Genomic DNA, 17,427 nt, shown 5'->3' on the forward strand with positions numbered 1-17,427 from the left:
GAAATTTGTAAGACTGGATGTCATGAACTGCTATGTATATTGTGAGTTTTCAACACTATTAAGGTAAATACGTTGTTTGTTCTCTATCAAAATCTTTCATTTGCTAACTATGCCTATCAGTAGTTAGTGCTGTCCGTAGTTTGAATCTTTTATTTAGCTGGCAGTAGTGGCGCTGGCTGTATTGCAGTAGTTCGAGTAACCAAGATTTTTGTGGGGTAAGTGATTTGTGAAACGCATAGGTTAATGTTAGTCAGGGCCATTTTATTGTAGGGATTTTTGAAAGTCAGATTGTGTTGCGCTAAAAATATTGTGTGTCAGTTTAAGCACAGTCTTGTAAAATTTTTCAAAGGGGACGTTTCAAATATAGCATCTGTGGAGGAGAAAAAAAATCTGAGGCAAACATCCTTTGTTCGATTATAAGCGACTGGAAAATTGGATGCAGCTGCTAGCTTCAGAAAAACACTCTTTGTTCATTCTGAGGCAGACATAGAGCTTTATCCTGCATCCTTTGAAATACATGTTGTTGCTAGTCAGGGTGTAGCTGTGGGATGAAGACACTAACTTCGCCTTATTTTTCTTCTTCAAGCAGGCTTGGTGCTGGTGGGTGCTGTGGGGCATAAAAGATTCTATGTAGCATATAGAGGGCCCTTCTGAAAACATGGTTTGTTTGCTTGCAAGTGGATGGAAAATTGGAGACATCTGCTATGTTTAGAAAAACACACTTTGCTCATTCTGATACAGATTGATAGTTTGGCACGCTCAATGCCAGCTGCATCCTTCGAAATATATGTTGCAGTTTTGTTTAGGACAGAGCTGTAGGAGAAGACGCTAATTTCGAAAACAGATATATTGTTCGTGGTAGATGCCAATCAAAGCGCGCTTTGAGAATGCCTTTTACATTACAGTCATCTGCCGATTTCCAACTACTGGCATTTTTGGTATACACTGTTCTCTCTTCATTCAGTTATTCGGAAAATGAAGATGAACATCCTCCCGCAATTAACAAGGAATACCTTGGAATAAGAGAACACTGTGGAATATTACATCAAACGTGTTCTCAAAGCGAGCAACAACTCTACTTTAGTCCGATGGCGATAAATTTGAAATAAGAAACAGAGGAAAGAATATTCATCCTCAAGTGATTTTCGTCCGAAACCTCACTATCTGCACCCGTCTGTGCCATATTGCAAAAGAAAGGCAGAAAGCAACATGAACAATCAAATGTGGTGTTAAGAAACAGTTTTGTGAGTCTCAAAGTATTTTCTTAGGTTGTATGTATGTTTTCCAACATTACATGTATTTTATAGTGAAGTAAGGAGAAACCCACTTACAACGGTGTAAAATCAACAAAACATTGCGGTGTAACGACGTATTTAGGTTTTCGTTTGGTATATGACCATGTGCAGACTTCGTCACCTACGTCAGTTACAACCCACTTCCAAAAATTATTTATATTCTTTTTAAATTGTCATAGAATGGTTCTTGAACGAAACTGTAAAACATCAGTTGAGTCGTGTGCAGAGAATTACATCACTGGGGCCAATTGGTTTTCGTAACTTTTTCGAATTTAAATTTCGTTTGTTTCTCCTCAGAAAATTATATCGACACACGTTATCTTGATCTAATCGATATCAGAATCACACATTAAATAAACTTTTTAGATTCAAAGTTTCGGCCAACGCTGTCTGAATCAATAATCTTGTCAAATATATTATTAATCCGTTCACATAACTCTTCATAAATAAATCTTCAAGACACGTGTTTCAACTTTAGTAGCATACACTATTTTATTAGCTTCCTACACATACAGATGTGAACTTGAGCGTTGACAGACAGTGACTAACATTTCAATAAGATTAAGCTCGTCATTGTTGTACAAAAAGAGTATAAAAATTCATTTTTAATTTTTTAGAAACACGACGCAACAACTCGGTTCCAGGATCTTCTGTTGCTCCTTGGCTGTCGACCCGCGACGTATAGCGGCCAGCAATTTCCTCTCTGGTCGCGGCAACGAAGATGCTGTCCCCGTTCGTTGCGCCGATCTCTCCGTACATGAAACACATAAAAAAAAATACAAAACTTTTAGATAATTCACATCTATTATAAATAATAAGAAAACACATAAGCAAAACTAAATTAAACTTATAGTCACCTGCAAACTGGGCTGACTTTGGTGGATGGGTGACGCTTAATTTCGTCCCACTACATACCCCACCCACAAGCTCAGTTTGTCAGGTTTTAACCGAAATTAAAACTTTTCAATATACAATATTTAACTGTTAATACATTTTCCTCACATTTTACGTAACCTAGAGTCCTTGCTATTAGATAGACTTAATCCTTTTAATACGATATTGTTGTGACTATTTGTTATTTACTCTTAATTGTGCTATTATGGTAATTCTTAACCGAATATAGGGAGATTGCTCCTCTTCAGTTAACAGTTGCTAATAAATACCAATCTAGTACGTTCTTTAACGTTATACATTAGGACAGAGCGTTCAAATTGTGATAGATTAGTTTGTTTCATTTATTTACTAGAGTTATTCTTTCCAAAAATGTATATTACTAATACGTTTCTCACAATAACTAATAGTACTATTTACTTTACGTCATTCTTTTCACTAATGCCTTATTTATGCCTGAGGTCAAGAAGAAATCAAGCAAAACTCTCTTTAGAATCTCGGCACGGCTTTCTTTACCTTCGGACACCTTGTTGGGTAATGGCCATTTATTTAGGAGAAACAAGCGAGAGAGCCCCGTTTGGTGTGTTCTATATTAACACTATTGCAAACCTCTATTAAAGGCACTCTGCTATGTTCTCGTGAGCCATATAGCTCTGGACGCCCATGGTCCCTAAAACTATTAACCATCCCCTTTAGTTCCTACTATCCGAGTAAATTTAAAATACGCAAAATTCCTTTGGACCTAAGAGCAAAGTTTCCTCCATATAAATCCCCCTTTTGGTTATCTTTCTCTTTTTGAAGTACCAGTAGATTATTGTAGAACACATGTTTAAGCTTTCTGTCATTTATTTAAAATAACACGTAACTATCACGAAAAACTTCACATGAATAAACTATGAACGCTCTTCCGTGTGTAACATATACTAAATATTAACTTATTTAGGAATGAAGGGTTTCATTTGATCAACACTATATAATCCTTTAATTACACCTGATGAAGGTTCCATAAGAAGTAATGCTTTGGGATGTACAATCTTATGTACAACATATGGACCTTCAAAGATCAAGAAGAATTTTCTACATTCCTTACCGATCTTAGAACTTTTAGGATGAGATCGTACTAACACAAGATCTCCTACCTGAAATGAGGGTTCTATAGCCTGTTGATTATAACTTTTAATTCTCCGTTCGGCATTTTTTTTACAATCTGTTCGCAAACTTTTTCGTCTGGGATACATTGTTGGATCTCATTTACTGGTGGCCAAGGTAAAGCAGCTAGTAAAGGCTCACCTATAATTCGTTTGCCTAAAATTTCTATAGGTGATAATCCCGTCGTTAGGTGAGGCAATTCATTTAATATCTTTTCGAATTCAGGCATTAGTTTGGCCCACCGAGTATGTTTATGTGCACAATAAGTTCTACATAACCGTCCTAGTTCTTTCATGACTCTTTCTACTAAATTACTTTGAGGGTGATATTTCGAAATTAAGATATGTTTGATTCCATATTGTTTTATCATATCTTGAAATCTTTGACTAATAAAGGCACTACCGTTATCAGACATAAGTCGTTTAGGAATGCCCCAGTTAAAAAAGTAATTTCGGGTGAGGCAGCGTATAACGCTTGCTGTATTCGCTCGTTTCAAAGTATATAGCTTCACATGTTTGGACCAACATCCCATTACAACAAACACATAAGTTAATCCTCCTGAACTACGAGGCAGAGGGCCGAAAAAATCTAATGACAGTAGATCCCACAAACCTCGAGGAATTACAGCATATAATTTATAACGCTTGGATTTGTTATTAACTTTAACCTTTTGACAGGTTTCACAAGCCCTAATAATACTTCTCACAATACGTGACATATTTTTGAAATAATAATACTTCATTAGATGTTTAATACATTTATGAATTCCAAAATGCCCGTAACCTTCATGAATATAAGTAATTAACTCGTCCACAACAGTTTTCGGAATGCAGATTTTCCATCTCTGGTGTTCCCTCTGTGCTTTCCAATACAACAAGTCGTTAAAATATAACCACACACCCCGGGTGTTAACTGTTTCGTCCCCATTATTAAGGTTTTGTATAATTCGTAGAATAACATTTTTCTTTCCTTTATGTAATACGGTAATCCACTAATTAGGACTCGTATTAAATGACTTTCAATAATTGGTTCTTCAATTAATTTAGCACGGTTTAAATGCCATTCAAAATAATTCCTATAACCTCTCCACCGTTTAGAATATGGAGGAGGGGCTAACAACTCTAAAGTTAAGTATTGTTGTTTTCATCTTGACCAATAATTTTGTTTAAATTGCTTAACAAAATCATCCCAATCCCTGAACTCAGTTCTATGCAGTACTGCCCATTCCGCAGCTTCTGCTTCTAAATGTCCTATTACAAATTGAATGCGTTTTTCATTACTCCATTTAGGAGATAATGATGTTTCAAAAGCTTTTATAAAGATTATAGGGTGAAGTTCGCCTCCTGGTTTGAATACAGGAAATCGACTTGCTACATTTGAATTTGTCGTTATGTCATCCAGACATTCTGCGAGAGAAATAGTCGGACTTTGTTTAGCTGGCAGAGACGGAGTTGCATCGGATTGGCTTGCCGTGATTGCCTTATTCATATTGTTGTCATCCGAGCTAGCAAATTCGATGCGACTGTTGTCTCTGATTATGTTATTACCTCTGCTACCTGAAATGTTCTCGTTATTATCTAATTCCGATAACCGTTTAGTAATTTCCTGTATCCGCATTTCTGTATTGGATACTCGATCAGCTAATATCGATTCTTCACTGTGCTCACGATGTGAACGCTCTGTACCTTCGTCAATATTATTATCTTTGGCAGTCTCAAGATTACTGCATATTTCAGTAATTAAAAATTTCACGTTTTCGATTTCGGTATGGTCCTTTTCTACTTGATGAGTTAATGTCTCTAATTCTACATTATCTATTGAAGAAATCTCTACAGGTTTGGTAGAGACCTCTTTAATAGATTCCAATAATTCTCTACGAACAGTTTCTGTTTGCATAGAAAATTCATCTCGTAACATATCGTTATTTTTCTGTATTTCATTTACAACTAAGATATTGACACTATCTAGTCTCTCGGTTAAGTCAGTGATATCGTTTCGCATGCGAGCTTTCTCCTCGCGCGATTCCTGGATATGTTCTTCTAACCTTTTACAATTATCAGCAATCTTATTACTAAGTCCTACTAATTTTTCCTGCATTTCAACTTTAGAAGACTCTATTTTATCACTTAATTCTCGACTGGTTTCATTAAGATGTTCCTGTAACCTGTCTGTCGATTTTGTTAGCTCCCCTTTAAGTTCCTCTTTTAATCTAGCAGTAGATTCCTCGTTAGACTGTTTTAATTTAGCGATCGCCCTAAAAAGGGCTCTCATGCTCCTATCGGACATAGATTGCTCTTCGTCTGACATTTCACTTCCCGACATTATTGTAAAATATTAACTATTTACACACGCAGATTTGTAATCAACAACCCTGTAAAAGCACACTTCCTATGTACAACACTCCACTTCCAACTTGAAACAAACTCACCGGACACTAATATTGTAATTTGTAGTTCTCGATGATTAGTGTGCTGCTATGGGCTGCAGATGTAACAGCCGTCGATGCAGCCACTGAGATGCTGCGACCCCGCTTCCGCAACCGGCAGGACGCTGAGTCGAACACCGAAAACGTCGCTGGCTGCAACCACGCCCGGCACCGCCGTAGACAGGCGAAGCCCTCAGCAACACCTCTAATACCAGCCGGAGGAACGCCCCGCAGCTGACGTACTGGGCCTATTAGTTTAGGGAGAAAAAAGGTTGTCGGGGTTTTGCAGCGTTCAGCTGCTGCCCAACAGACGCGCCTTCTCGTGGAACAACTGCGTGACCGTACTGCTTGGCTGCACTCCGTCAGATGCCCACACCCGCGAAGTCGCCGCTGGCTGGTGAAGGCTCCACGAAAACTCGCATTAACTTCCGAAGGACTCTTGATGTTTCGTTTCGTACCTGTGTGCCTTAGTTGCACACAAGTCCTGTTTCTAAGGTCGCCACGGTGTAGTGTAACGACGTATTTAGGTTTTCGTTTGGTATATGACCATGTGCAGACTTCGTCACCTACGTCAGTTACAACCCACTTCCAAAAATTATTTATATTCTTTTTAAATTGTCATAGAATGGTTCTTGAACGAAACTGTAAAACATCAGTTGAGTCGTGTGCAGAGAATTACATCACTGGGGCCAATTGGTTTTCGTAACTTTTTCGAATTTAAATTTCGTTTGTTTCTCCTCAGAAAATTATATCGACATACGTTATCTTGATCTAATCGATATCAGAATCACACATTAAATAAACTTTTTAGATTCAAAGTTTCGGCCAACGCTGTCTGAATCAATAATCTTGTCAAATATATTATTAATCCGTTCACATAACTCTTCATAAATAAATCTTCAAGACACGTGTTTCAACTTTAGTAGCATACACTATTTTATTAGCTTCCTACACATACAGATGTGAACTTGAGCGTTGACAGACAGTGACTAACATTTCAATAAGATTAAGCTCGTCATTGTTGTACAAAAAGAGTATAAAAATTCATTTTTAATTTTTTAGAAACACGACGCAACAACTCGGTTCCAGGATCTTCTGTTGCTCCTTGGCTGTCGACCCGCGACGTATAGCGGCCAGCAATTTCCTCTCTGGTCGCGGCAACGAAGATGCTGTCCCCGTTCGTTGCGCCGATCTCTCCGTACATGAAACACATAAAAAAAAAATACAAAACTTTTAGATAATTCACATCTATTATAAATAATAAGAAAACACATAAGCAAAACTAAATTAAACTTATAGTCACCTGCAAACTGGGCTGACTTTGGTGGATGGGTGACGCTTAATTTCGTCCCACTACAACATGTACGGGAAACAGTAATCCAGAAGAAATTGAATGTTGCACAAAGCGAAATTCTCAAAAGACATTTACACGCGAAAGAAACTTTCAAAGAAGAACAATCAATGATGTCTTAGCTCTCTTGGATCAGTAGGTACGGTAATGATCAGCTTTCTGTTAACTGAGGACACAAGACAATTTTACCGCGAGGGGAATGCAGCAGCGGGCAGAGGCCGCTCGTAGCGCCGCTGGCACAGCTATCCGAGTTTTGCGCTTTACACGAAGTCGGAGGCGGCACTCTCAGAAATATTACCAACTTAAACGATACTTCCCTCGATTTGGAAATGACATATTCATGCTCAAAGTTTTATCTACAACTTATTTATTATTTATTTAGCGAACGTAATGAAATGTACGACTCAAAAGCACCCCGTCTTCAGGCCACGGGTGGCCTACCGGGACCATCTGACCGCCGTATCATCCTCAGTAGAGGATGCGGATAGGAGGGGCATGGGGTCAGCACACCGCTCTCCCGGTCGCTATGATGGTATTCTTGACCGGAGCGGCTACTATTCGGGCGAGTAGCTCCTCAATCACGAGGCTGAGTGCACCCCGAAAAATGGCAACAGCGCATGGCGACCTTGATGGTCACCCATCCAACTGCCGACCACGCCTGACAGCGCTTAATTTCGGTAATCTCACAGGAACCGGTGTATCCACTGCGACAAGGCTGTTGCCATAAATGTACGACTTATGACACCATGAATCGAAAATCAAAAACTGATTTTTGGGATCTGTTCGCACATTGCACTTATTAAACAAAGCACAGCAGTAATGTTTACAAAGCATACTTAACTATGCCTGAAAGAATTGTAAAAATGATGTTCATTGAAGATCACTTTCGTTTGTGTTTGATTCAAGAACATCATCATCATCGTCATCATCGCTTGCGGGCATGATAATGATGATACTACATCGACGGCCGGCTCCATTATTCCATCTCGTGTTCAACACTCCTGCTCCTTCTGCTGCGCTTTTCTGCAGTAACCTTGCCAGGCCTGCGCAGTGACAGAAAGTAATGCAGCATTAGCAAAATTCTGCAATCTTTCTTCGATGTGTCACTAGTGGTGTTGTTCTTATTCAAATTGTGTTTTATTTTGGCCCATGCTAATTCTATCGGATTTAGATCGCTGTTATGGTGCGGTAAACGGACTACTCTGTGGCCTCTGCCCTTAGCGATTTTATCTGCAACGTAGTGTTTCACAGCTATCTTGTTTTCCCTTATTTTATATAATAGTTCAGCCTTTCACATTGAGTAGTTGCAATTTATTTGCCTTCATCGCAACCACTCTAACATCGTAATTCTGAAATCATATTTATTAGTCATTCTGTCGCACTTCCTGCTATGCTATGGCGCATTATTCAAACAATCACAGAATTAGGTGGAATATTAGGAACCACCGTATCTGCATCTCCCGTCGACGTCAGGTAGTTTCGTACACTTCAAGAAGTTCGCGAGTCTCTAGAAACAGTTTCTTGCATGAAACTTCCTGTGAAATTAAAACTGTGCCATGTGGGTTTCCAGGTCCGAGTACAGGCCAGGCACACAGTTGTAATTTGTCAGAAAGTTTCAAATCAGCGCACACTCCGCTGCAGGGAAAAATTCATTCTAATTTCTTGCATCTTCCTGCGAGTACTTGCCGAATTTTTCATTTCGTGGAAGTTTTTCTCAAACTGACGGAAGTTGTGTGTGTTCAGTACTGGTGTGAAAATACCAGTGTCGAAAAGCAGAATGACACAAAGACAGATGGGTGAAAAAAGTACCATTGGAATCCCTAAACAAAAATAATTGGCACCACCAGTTAAGGAAATGCACGACATTGCCAATCAATTTTTTTCACCAGTAGAGAAAGTAGAATGGGAGCACAAACATCTTTAAATTTTAGCTGATTTTTTAATGTTACTGTAACAATACATGCTTTACATTTTTGATAAAAGTAATAAATACAGCTTTCAAAAATCGAAGAACAATTAAAACGTAGTCGCTTCGTGACTTACCGTGCCGCATTTTTGTTTCCTGGTATGTAATATTTGTTTACATAGTTGACAAGAGATGTTCAAAATTTGCATATAAATCCTCAAAGTATTTAAACTAAGTGAAGTACTGTCATTTTAGTTAAATGAATAGTGTTTCTTTGTAACTTCAATATGTACTCTACAAATTTTTCTCTGTTTTTTAATTTTCGGATTTTGTCACGATTTTTATTCATTAATAATAATAATAATAATAAATAATAACTCCGCTTAAGCCGGTCACAAGCATGGTTGGAATAGGAGGAGGGGGAGGAGTAACACCTCATTAAACAAAAACCGTGATTCATCTGATCCAGGTGAGAGTATCTTGCCATGGTTCCTTTCCAGCATGACGGTGAAGACCTCAACAGCAGTGATAGCGGAGATGCAGAACATCTGAACGGTGCAACTCGTGGAAGGGGCAAGCTTTATAAAGAAGATAAAGCATATTTAAAAGTCCAGATACCCGTGTGTGGTAACCACCGGTACGCTGGCCAGCGTCTGTTCATCATGTGAGGTGCGGCTGAATATTTACCTCCAGGAATTAACAATCCCTGGTTCTATCCAACCAGCATTAGCTGGAACTTGATTACAATCAGAATGATTCATACAACTAATATCAACATTACCCCAGCTGGCCAATCCACTCGCCCTGGCCGGACGGGGTGGCCGAGCGGTTCTAGGCGCTGCAGTCTGGAACCGCGCGACCGCTACGGTCACAGGTTCGAATCCTGCCTCGTGCATGGCTGTGTGTTATGTCCTTAGGTTAGTTAGGTTTAAGTAGCTCTAAGTTGTAGGGGACTGATGGCCTTAGTAGTCCCATAGTGCTCAGAGCCATTTGAACCACCCGCGCAGAGGCAACAACCGAGCTATCGGATTCTGTGGAGCTTGGACTCGTACGAGAAAGAAAGTCAGAGTTCTCTGGTAAACTTCCACGAAAATTTCACACAAATGTTGGTACTTTTAACATGCAAATACTTATTCAAACTGTCAAATTACAGAATCTTACTACAAAACTCAACAGACATAAAATTCAAGTCCTTGCACTTCAAGAGACTAGATGCACCGATGCGGAAAGAACACACTACAACAACTACCGTATCTTTAAAAGCAAAACAGACATGAAATTATGCAAAGGAGCTGCATTATTTGGCATGGTCTTTATTGTGAATAAGGACATCCTTGACTGTTACAGATGTAAATCAAATCAGCAACAGACTAATGACCGTGCGAATTAATTACAACAACAAAACATATACAGTTATTAACGTTCACGCACCTACTAACAGTAACAACAGAAAAGAATTTTGGACATATCAATTTCTTCAAGTTTTTCCAACATTTTTTCTGTCTTCTCAGAAGGAGGATGTAAAAATTCTTCTCGGTGATTTCAACGCACAAATTGGCAAAAACAAAATCATAGACTGGCTCATCGAGTTGTGCGAACAAAAACAATTTAAAAATCATGTCAACATAACTTTGAAAAAACCATAAAAACAAAGAACGTGGCGGTCCCCAATCCTTCAGCTAGGTGAATTTCAAATAGACCCAGTTGCGATCCCATACGATTTCCAAAAAGAAATACACGAGGTTCAACTCCGCAGAGGGGCAAATATAGATTCTGACCACTTTCCTACCGGAGTCAAAATTAAATTCACACCAAAACGGAAATACCGAAAGAAAATATCACTAATTCCCAAATTTGATTTGAAAACATCCAAGAATCGAAAATTACTCAAATATGGGAAAAACAATCAACAAACAACTGGAGAGATTTCCAAATGAAAATTATACAGCAAGCAGAACTGATCCCATTAAAGAAAGAAATCCAGATACCCATGGTGGAACTCAGATTCACATAACGCAATAAATGAGAGACAATGAGCATTCTTAAGCTACAACTGTAACATTCAGCAACCACACAACAGAAATTTTTCGAAGTCAGAAAACAAGCAACTAAAATACTTAGACAAACTAAAAGAAAATATCTTAATGAACAGCTAAACTCAATAGAAGAAGACTTTACGAACCTCAAAATACACGACTTTTGCAAAATGTTTGCAAACCAAATTAAAGGATACACTCCATGAAACCTCTGTTTCAGGAAACAAAAAAATGGAAAATGGACACTAACTAACAAAGGAAATCGTCAAGAAGTAGCCATATATTTATCACAACTTCTGAATTGCTCACAACCAAGTACGAGATTTCACAGATTACAACCAGAACACACGGATGAAACTTCACTACCGCCAACGCAAGAAGAAATTTATAGTCACATTGGAAAGTTCAATAATAATAAGTCATTGGGAGAAGATGGAATTGCAGCTGAACTACTGAAGAACCTTGGTCCAAATTCCTTAAAAGCGACCACGCAAATCATTCTAGAAATTTGGCAGACAGAAAATATTCCAGAGGACTGAAAATGTGCACTAATTCATCCATTGCACAAACAGGTAGAGAGATCAGATGTAAACAATTACAGAGATATCTCGCTTTTGCCGGTCTGTTACAAAATTATATGCACGTGTCTCCTAAGAAGGGCACAAGAACACGTAGAACATACAATTTCAGATTACCAGACAGGCTTTCGACATAAGAGATCGTGCCCAGAACAGATCTTTAATCTTAAAACTATTTTAAAAATTAAAGCAACCAGGTAGAAACAAATAGTTCAACACATTCGTTGATTTTAAAAAAGCATACGATTCTATGGATAGACAATCTCTATGCAATAATCTACAAGAATGCGGACTAGACACGAGAACTCAAAAACTTATCGAGCAAACAATGACAGAATCCAAATCAAGAAATTAAATTCATAGATGAAATTTCAGAACTATTCTTAGTTAAAACAGGAGTAAGACAAGGAAATAGGATCTCGCCACTATTATTCAACATAGTTTCGGACAAATTAATTAAAGGATGGGAAATGGAACTAAGAAAACAAAACTTTTGGAAGCCAACCAGGCTAGGACCAAGGTCAAAGAAAACTGAACGTTCCATATTTAGCCTTTGCAGATGACTTAGCGATTCTAACCGACAGTGAAGAAACAGCAGTAAAAAAATCGAGACCGTCAAAGAATGTGCAGGGAAGGTTGGCCTGCAAATCTTTGAGAAGACTCAATTCACGTGTTCCAAGTCAGATATTCCCAAACTTAAAACAAATTATCGTGATCAAGTATCTCGGTGAAATTATTGAACCAACAGAACTTGAAAAATAGCACAAAAAAACAGATTGCAGAAAATCAGAAAAGCGTCCAGATTTGTTTCAAATTTGTATCACAAAAAATGCCTGTCAAAAGGCACTGAAGTCAGACGCTGCAACACAGTAATTAGACCGACAGTCACATATGCAAGGGAAACTCACTCATTGAATCGAAAACTAGATTTACAAGAAATTGAGCAAGTAGAGAAAAGGATTATTAGAAAAATTCTTGGACCACAACACACACATGATGGATACAGACTGCAAACCATCGAGACAACAGATAAAGTACCAAACATCGAAACCGCCATCAGAAAGAGACGAATGAAGTTCTGTTGACACCTATGTCTCTTGGACTATGTGACATCACTTTAAGCGTCAGTACCCTGCGTAACTGAAGTTGGAAGGATTTGACAAAAGCCAAAATTGACATAACAAACACATCAGTTCAGAAGCAAAATTGAGAAGTGGAAGTCTACTCCAGAGACAGAACCAAAATCATACCGACCAAAGTGGACTGAAGAAAGAAAGGCCTTTTGTGAGAAAATGAAGATATGTTGGAAAAATAAGAAGAGCTCTAAGAAAGACTGAAAACCACCTGCTTATCTTTCTCCAGTGGGGATATTCGCTGATAATAATAATAATAATAATGCAACAATGCCGCATTAATAATAATGCAACAACAATGACAACTGCTCTGGTATTTAAGAATAACGGCACTTTCGCAACAAGTAGTTGTAGCAAATTCCTGAAGTAAACGTACCCAGTTACTTTAAGAAGTTTACTTGATTAAGTTTTTGTTCTATTGTAAACTCCTCAGCAAGTGTTTACAGAAGTCACTTGCTAGTGATCACAAACCTTTCTTAATACTTCACGCCTAGGAGCAGCTTGACGTTGCCAGCGCTCGGAGACAAATTAATATCTTTCAAGTAGTGCAGATTTTCTCCGCTACTGGCAGCACTAGTGGAATCGTCAAGTTGTCGTACCAAACAGTATGAAAATGTTGTACGTTGATTTCAGAAAAGCAGTAAGGAACGTATGAGTCAGAATGTCATTGAGTTTGTTTTCCTAATCCGAGGAGAATCTTCCTACAGCCATCAGTGCTGAGATACACATAATTTACGTGCGACTAGGATGACGGATTTAGTAGAAATTGGTACGATCTTTGTTCATATGCAACACGACCTGCGCGAAATTATGTTTCTGAGTAAGTTCTCAACGAAAATTTCGTGCTAGCCACATCGAGAAACGTACGTCAATTACTTGAAGTGTTAGGCATCGGTGGTTCAGTGGTAGAATGCTCGCCTGCCACGCGGGCGGCCCGGGTTCGATTCCCGGCCGATGCAACTTTTTTTTTTTTTTTTTTTTTTCTTTTCATTCTACACTAGAGGGAAGATGAACCTTTACAATAGGAACTTCAAGACATGCTCCCAGTTCTATATCAATGTTCATGTTATGTAGTAACGGCGATAAACCAACATTTTTATTCTGCTTTTTTTCAAATTTTCGTCCTGACCAACAACGATCTCGTAACAAATTCAATTCTTCTTCTGTCCTTGTTCTTTTCTATTTTTACAGTACTTCTTCACCTTCTCCCCATATTGTCTTTTACTTTACTCTGTCCATGATGTTCCCAGTTTCCTATTTCTTCTGCATTGAAATGCTTCTAAAGTTAGGATTTTACTCTTAAAAAGATTTGTTTTTTTTTCCGATTCTTTGATGTTGTTTCTTTCTAGATCTTTCCTCATTCCTGCAATATACGCTATTGTCGATTTCTTCTTCCGGAAATACAGGAATATTGTGTCGTGAGCCGGTTCTCATTCATTCGGTAGAGGTATCCAAAAAAGGTTAATCTTCTTGTGATAGTTTCTCTATTTCTTTTTTTTCAGATCTCCTCATTATTTCTCATTTGTCAGCCACCTGCAGTTTGTATTGCACCCATTATTTTTCTAACTATTCGTCTTTCAACTACTTCTATTTATAGTTCATTGTTAGGCATTCATACCCATAACAATATTCTGGTCATACTACCGTGATGTAGTGTTTCAATTTTGTTTTTCTAGATATGAATTACTTCTTGGAAATATTGTCTGTCAAACCATATGCTGTCTCCATTTCATTAACGCTTACATCGAATGCAAATTTTTCTAATCCATTCTATTGTATAGTTTCTCCAAGATATTTGAATTTACTTACTCATTTTATTTTAACTATTTATATTTCCATGAATTTTGGTGTATCTTTTATGCTTGTGATAAATTTTGTTTTTTTTTTTTTCAGCTGAAATTTTGACAACAGCTCTACTGTATTCCTTACCGAAGATTTGTTTGAATAAATTGCGTCCATCGGATTTTCTAAAAGGGTTGCAAAATCATTTGCAAAAACCAGGCAGTCTACCTTAATTCCATTTGTTTTCCTTCCTAAACTCCGTCTGGGGTCAGTTATCTTGCAACAGCCACTTCCGGTCCCAAACCCGGATAGAGGAGGAGGGTTTTGTTACGAAATACAAACTTGCCTTGGAAGTGGATGGATACAATGGAATACGAAAACTGCAAAGGACAAACGGCATACGATTTAGAAATTTTAACTTTGGATCTTGGGAATGTTCAGAGCCTGTATAAACCAGGAACCATCCAGACTATGGTCTCAGAAATTAACCGATATAAACTGGACCTGGTGCTGTCACAAGAGACAAGATGGCTAGGAGAAGGAACTCACAAAGAGGATGGATACACACTATTCTAAGCCAGATGTGTAGATAAACACGAATTCGGCACTGGTTTTGTAATACACAACAAAGCAGCAATTTCGGTGAAGGAATTCAAAGCTGTTAACTAGAGAATATATTGAGTACTTGGAAACGGAGTGTCAGACGTCACATTCATCAATGTTCATGCCCCAACTGAGGATAAAACAGATGAACCTGAGACTAAGTTCGACTTACTTCGAACACAAGAGAATATATAAAGGAACATGGTGTTCATCAGATGGAAGAACCACCAACCAGCGCTACAGCCATAGAGTCATGGACGTCAGGTCGTATAGAGGAGTCGACTGTGCGTCAGACCACTTCCCCATCGTGTGCACGGTTAAACTCATGTTCACCTACATGCACAAGAAGAAGGAGACACTAGAACCTGCTTTGAGTGTTGAGAAACTACGAGAAAGTGCCATTAAAGAACAACATGCTATAGAAATCAAAAACCGTTTTAAGATCCTAGAGACCCTGAAACCAAGAGAGAACGTGGAGGAAAGGTGGAAAGAAATAATGTCCACGGTACTAAGTGTAGCGGAGGATATATTAGGAAGAAAGAAGTTAATGAAGAAGAGGAAATGGTTCAACGAGACATGCCAGAAGGCTACAGAAAAGAGAAGGAAGATGAGTGGCTAGCTTACAAGGAGAATGAGCAGAAAAGGGAACATTTTTTCAATATCAGAAGGGAGACAAAGCGAATCCTAAGGGCAGAGAATAGAATATATCTAACCATTTTGTGCTAGAACAAGTTGCGGCAGAGAGCCAAAACAAGATCTCAAGGCAATTCTTCCAATACATAAAAAATTGGAAATGTGGATTTCAGAGCCCAACGTTTTTCATTAGAGATAAGAACGGCAATTTGATAAATGATATCTACATCTACATCCATACTCCACAAGCCACCTGACGGTGTGTGGCGGAGGGTACCCTGAGTACCTCTATCGGTTTTCCCTTCTATTCCAGTCTCGTATTGTTCGTGGAAAGAAGGGTTGTTGGTATGCTTCTGTGTGGGCTCTAATCTCTCTGATTTTATCCTCATGGTCTCTTCGCGAGATATACGTAGGAGGGAGCAATATACTGCTTGACTCTTCGGTGAAGGTATGTTCTCGAAACTTTAACAAAAGCCCGTACCGAGCTACTGAGCGTCTCTCCTGCAGAGTCTTCCACTGGAGTTTATCTAACATCTCCGCAACGCTTTCGCGATTACTAAATGATCTTGAAACGAAGCGCGCTGCTCTCCGTTGGATCTTCTCTATCTCTTCTATCAACCCTATCTGGTACGGATCCCACACTGCTGAGCAGTATTCAAGCAGTGGGCGAACAAGCGTACTGTAACCTACTTCCTTTGTTTTCGGATTGCATTTCCTTAGGATTCTTCCAATGAATCTCAGTCTGGCATCTGCTTTACCGACGATCAACTTTATATGATCATTCCATTTTAAATCACTCTTAATGCGTACTCCCAGATAATTTATGGAATTAACTGTTTCCAGTTGCTGACCTGCTATTTTGTAGTTAAATGATAAGATATCTATCTTTCTATGTATTCGCAGCACATTACACTTGTCTACATTGAGATTCAATTGCCATTCCCTGCACCATGCGCCAATTCGCTGCAGATCCTCCTGCATTTAAGTACAATTTTCCATTGTTATAACCTCTCGATATAACACAGCATCATCTGCAAAAAGCCTCAGTGAACTTCCGATGTCATCCATAAGGTCATTTATGTATATTGTGAATAGCAACGGTCCTGTGACACTCCCCTGCGGCACACCTGAAATCACTCCTACTTTGGAAGACTTCTCTCCATTGAGAATAACATGCTGCGTTCTGTTATATAGGAACTCTTCAATCCAATCACACAATTGGTCTGATAGTCTATATGCTCTCACTTTGTTCATTAAACGACTGTGGGGAACTGTATCGAACGCCTTGCGGAAGTCAAGAAACACGGCATCTACCTGTGAACTCGTGTCTATAGCCCTCTGAGTCTCGTGGACGAATAGCGCGAGCTGGGTTTCACACGATCGTCTTTTTCGAAACCCATGCTGATTCCAACAGAGTAGATTTCTAGTCTCCAGAAAAGTCATTATACTCGAACATAATACGTGTTCCAAAATTCTACAACTGATCGACGTTAGAGATATAGGTCTATAGTTCTGCACATCTGTTCGACGTCCCTTCTTGAAAACGGGGATGACCTGTGCCCTTTTCCAATTCTTGGAACGCTACGCTCTTCTAGAGACCTACGATACACCGCTGCAAGAAGGGGGGCAAGTTCCTTCGCGTACT

At 38.8% G+C, this 17,427-nt stretch overlaps 1 non-coding gene across 1 annotated transcript; it reads left to right on the forward strand.

Annotated features, from left to right (window-relative positions):
- Positions 1–13,652: 13,652 nt before the first annotated feature.
- Positions 13,653–13,723, forward strand: Trnag-gcc. Its single transcript has one exon. It is a non-coding gene; the product is annotated as a tRNA-Gly (tRNA).
- The last annotated feature ends 3,704 nt before the right edge of the window (positions 13,724–17,427 follow it).

This window comes from Schistocerca piceifrons, chromosome 1 (assembly GCF_021461385.2).
Source record: "Schistocerca piceifrons isolate TAMUIC-IGC-003096 chromosome 1, iqSchPice1.1, whole genome shotgun sequence".
Classification (NCBI taxonomy): Eukaryota; Metazoa; Arthropoda; class Insecta; order Orthoptera; family Acrididae; genus Schistocerca; species Schistocerca piceifrons.